Source organism: Motacilla alba, chromosome 9 (assembly GCF_015832195.1).
Source record: "Motacilla alba alba isolate MOTALB_02 chromosome 9, Motacilla_alba_V1.0_pri, whole genome shotgun sequence".
Classification (NCBI taxonomy): domain Eukaryota; kingdom Metazoa; phylum Chordata; class Aves; order Passeriformes; family Motacillidae; genus Motacilla; species Motacilla alba.
The window spans coordinates 22,411,673-22,416,386 of NC_052024.1; the positions used below are offsets into that span (position 1 = coordinate 22,411,673).

Below are 4,714 nucleotides of genomic sequence, written 5' to 3' on the forward strand. Positions count from 1 at the left end.
ACTGATCAAAGATAGTGTCTGGCAGGAGATTCCCCTTGGTCCTTAGGATGGGATGTGACTAATTCACCTTTTTATGGCTCCAGCTGTGTTTGCTATAAAAGCTGTGCTAACTCCATTGTTTAGTAATGTAATTAAATTTAGGAGAGGTTTAATGCAGCCAGTCCATGTGATGAAGCAAATGGCTTCTGAGGTTCCTTGAAGACTGACTGTATAATGCTCATAAAATTCCTCCTTTGTTTCAGAACTTCTATGACTTCACAAAAAAGTGAAATCTGGCACTTGGCAGAGCCAGAAGGAAACATCTGGATGCTTTTGATCAAAGATGCGTGAGGAAAATGAGACTGCAGAGCATCAAGAATGGCACAGTTTGAGAAAGAGAAAGGAAGAATGAAACTCTCCCCAGCAGAAGTTGGTAAATTTGGGGGGAAATTTGCTGTGTAGTTTCTTATTCCTCCAATAAAGCTTAGTGCTTGCACAGAACATTCAAATAAGTTGTTTGAAATACTGGGGGTTTAAGACTGAAGCTGAAATATATCTAAAATTAAGAAAATTAGCTGCAGAATGGTCTTCTGCAACATGTGGCAGAACTTTAAGTTAGTAAATGGAAGCTAAATGATTTTCTTACTATCCAGTGTTCAGCTTTCTGCAAGAGTAAATAATTTCTTTGAGCAGTAGTTGAGTAACTGGAAACACTGTGTCTGAGCTAAAAGAGTGATTTATCTTCCATTGCTTTCTGAGTGCTGCATTATGTTACAAATCTAAAGCTATTCAATAAATTACAAAGAATTTGTGTATTTTTTTCAGTGATGTGATTTCTGTAGTTTCCTGAGCACACAGAAGAGTGGAGAGGACCTTCTTTGCTCATTTGCTAGAGAACAGTTGATATTACATTTGACAATCCTGTAATCCAATTTATATCCAGCTTGCTGCTGGCCACCTGTGAGCAATTTTATTCTGTGGCTCTTTGTTTTAATCTTGAGAGCACTCATTTGTCTGTGGAAGATGATTCCCTCGGACTGCCTCAGGATCTTGGGCCCACCACAACAGCTGGGTGCTTAATTCAAGCCCTTGGAGTTACTGAATCCTGATTTTTGGTAGGAGTTTTGGTCTGTGGAAAGAATCCTGAACTCAGAGAATTGCTTTTCATGCTGTGGTGTTTGCTGCCATTGTCCTGTGAAGGTGAAGTTGTGTCCCAGTGCATGCAAAATGATAAGTAAAAGAAGCTGACTGGCTGACTGCTCTTTTAGACAGTAAAATAAAACAGTCCTTAGCTCCTGGTGATGGTATCAGCAGTGTTTTCTTGATTTAATAATCCAGACAAAATTATTTTACTGTTTAAATTTCGTTTCAGGCAGTTTGGGAGGGGATGTTGTCCCCTGCAATGTGGCCCTGCTCCTCTGGTCTCCAGCTCAGGTATTTACATTTTTCCCTTTGTTCAAGGAGTATCCCAGGCCCTGCAGTGCCAAGGCCAGGGATGCTGGGGGGCTCTGCTCTGGCTCTGTTCCATCAGATTCCAACACCTTCAGCTGCTTCTGCCTGCTCAGGGCTGGCCTGAGGTGGTTGTAGGGGCAGGGATGGAGGGAGGTGCTGAGATACCAGAGCAGGCTCCATTGGATATCAGCTTTATCAGCTCCTGCCTGGCCTCTCAACTCCTCTGACTTACCTGGTGCCCTGCTGGCCAAAAATATTCCTTATTTGGATGTAATTTTTGATTTTTTTTCATGGCCAAGCCCATCTGTCGGGGTTCTGTTCTGTGAGGTGTGGGTGACATTTGCTTTCTGAAAGCTGAGATATGTGGCCAGTATGCAATACTGAATTTTCTGTGTCTGACCTGATCACGTGCACAAATTCTGTTTCCTCTGTGACTGTGCATCTGTGTGTAACAGAAATGGGGGCGATTTCAGAGGGAGGCTTTTGTAAGTGTTATATTCAGATTTAATAGCTGGAGTGTCGTGAGGTGTCTGAGCCAATTGGAGAAATTAAACTTTAAAGGTGCTATTTGAGCAGAAATCTAAATTCTGCCCTTACCCCATGCACTGTTGAAGGGTTGATGTTGTGTTTATGTCCAGGTAGCACCTAAAGCAGAGGTGAAAAGCTGTGCTTGGACTTTTCCTGGACTGAGATTATGTTTAGGAGTGCTTAATTAATGAATTTGCATGTGCATTTCTTTAGATCAGTGATGCACATTTTCATGGTGTATTTTGAGTGTTGAGATGGAAGTTGAGACTCTGTTTTGTGAAAAGAAAATGAAATAAAAGGAAGGAATGTGACCTGAATTGAATAAGTCTGTTCTTATCTTGAATGACAAAAAGAACAGGGACTGGTTGAAATTCTGCTCTGACACAAAAATTCCCTACAGACAGACAGTGAAACCTGAAAGCCTCGTTCCTGAAAAAAATCATGGAATAGCCTGAGTTTGAAGGGACCCACAGGATCATTGAGTGAAGCTCCTGAACCTGCCCAGGATTGCCCCAAAAATCCTGAAATTCCAGTGAATCCTGAGCCTGAGAGCATTGTCCAAATGCTTCTTGAGCCTAAATCCAGCCCTTTCCTGCCTCCACAGTCCAAAGCCTCAAAATAAAGAGCAAAAGGAAGCAAATCAAAGTGTAAATCTCATTTTACAGCAAAGAATGAGGACTGAGCATGTTCTGTAGGTTCTGATTTCCTGGGTGTCACCTGCAAAACTGCCCTAAAATGACCCAAATATGATCAATTTAAGATGTGCTCCAAAAGTCAGATATCTGGGAAGATATTTTCCAATTTTATTTCACCACTACTGCAGGATGCTGCCTGAGAATACTGCACAGCCTCTCTTCTGGCTGCAGAGAAGGGTGAGGAGAGGACAAAACCTGCACCTGGCTCTTCAGCAGCACGAGGCACCTGGGCACAGGTGAAACGTTGGACAAATCATGGAAGCTGGAGCAGGAGCACATCAGTGATGGAGGAGCCACAGAGGGGCCTCAAGGCAGCCCTGCCACCTGATGGAAAACCAGCCACAGCTCTTCAGCTGCTGGAGCAAATGAAAAATCCCCTCTCAGAGACACCACTGGATGATGTGGGATGGACAGCTCAGGCCATCAGTGCTTACATTTTTGGCCACATCCACCTCCATGCTTTTCTAGGAACACCCACTTGGACACTTGGCTGCAGCAACAGCAGTGAGAGCTCTCACAAGGAGAGAAGTGTGGATTTGGATTCCCCAGAAGCACAAGTTTGCCTGCCTTGATAGTTTTTAATGTGTTTTATTTTTGCTTTTCGTGTCTGATAGAATTGTTGAAATGAGTGATGTCGTGCAGCAAACTTTGGGATGCCTAGGGCAGCGCTCAGACACGCTGAGTGGAAATATTAAAAACCTGTCAGATGGGAAAGGGCTCCTACCTTTCTAAACTGCCAATGTTTTATACACTGCCAGAAACACCTCTGCTGCTCCTGTGCTACCTCAGCTGGTACTGATGAAATTTGGTTTTCACTCACCCAGCTCCAGTCGTTGCTTAAGGGCCTGAAGGAGATGATTACTTAAGTCAGGGAGCAATTTAAGGGAGGTGGAATGTGAGGAGCTTTCTAAGGAAGAGGTAATGGAGTTGGGTTTAACTCTTGCTTTGACAGCAAAAAAATTTTGCCTTTCCTTACAGGAGATGTGTCTGTCCAAAGTAGCTGTGCATTCTCCTTATTTATTGCAGCTTCTCCAGCTCAGTTTGTGCGGGGAGTGAGGTGAGAATGAACCCTTATCTCTTCCAGGAGTTGAGACAACATTTCTGCTTCTTTGTCTCTTTTCATTTCTCCTTTGATTTAGAAAGAACCATCTGTGAGTTTGAATAAACATTTAAGTGCGGGGAGTAATAAACCAGTTTTGTATGGCTGGTAACTTTTTCTGGTGACTATTTATGTTTATTTAGGGACTCAGAGGGAGCTCCACAGAGGCTTTTTGCTGCAGCCTGGAATGGTGGCAGTCCTAAGGCTGGTGTCAAGCCCTGCTTAGAGTCCTTATGGTCTGCTCAGAGTGCTGAGAGTGGCTGATCTGTGCAAATAAATGTCATCTGTACAGTTTAGCAAACAAATATGTCTGGGGCAGGCACAACTTGAGGTCATGTTAGTTGAGAAAATTTTATCCTAAAGCAATAGGTTAAATGGGTAGGATTAAATAAAGGCAGCTCCAAGAGCTGTTTGTTGTGTCATATTTAGGTCCAAGTCCTGGTTTTAGGTATTTGCTCCTAAGTTTATCTGGATGTTGAATGTAGGGGAGAAGAAACCTTACAGAGTCTTTCTCCTCTGGTTGTGGAGCTGTTACTGACTGAAAACAAAGTATAAATTGCAATACTAATATTAATTTCATATTGGGAAATATAATGAAGGCTTTTCTTAAGATTTTCTATCCATTCCTTCAAAGGAAGGGGCTCCTTCATTGAAGCCTTTAACATCATTAAAGTCTTCCTCAACTCCAATGCCTTATGGTGTTAGAGAACAGGAAAAAGAGGAGGTTGTTCTGCCATCGTTTGGTTGAAAAGGAAAATGGAAATTGTGTGTCAGGCTTTGAGAATTCAAGAATATAATATTGACTGAATGAGACTTCTGTAGATGGCTTCTGATGTTGAAGGTGTTGTCAACCATAAAAGCTGTGCCAGGACTTTCCAGAGCATTTAATTTTGAGGAAAGGAGGTCTAGAAAAAAGGAATATTTCTTCCTTCTGCAGAAGCAAAGCCTTGAGTGCATTTTC

At 42.5% G+C, this 4,714-nt stretch overlaps 1 long non-coding RNA gene across 1 annotated transcript; it reads left to right on the forward strand.

Annotated features, from left to right (window-relative positions):
• Window positions 1-260: 260 nt before the first annotated feature.
• On the forward strand, window positions 261-3,536 carry LOC119704661. Its single transcript, XR_005258017.1, has 3 exons — window positions 261-412; window positions 1,352-1,413; window positions 2,783-3,536. It is a non-coding gene; the product is annotated as an uncharacterized LOC119704661 (long non-coding RNA).
• The last annotated feature ends 1,178 nt before the right edge of the window (window positions 3,537-4,714 follow it).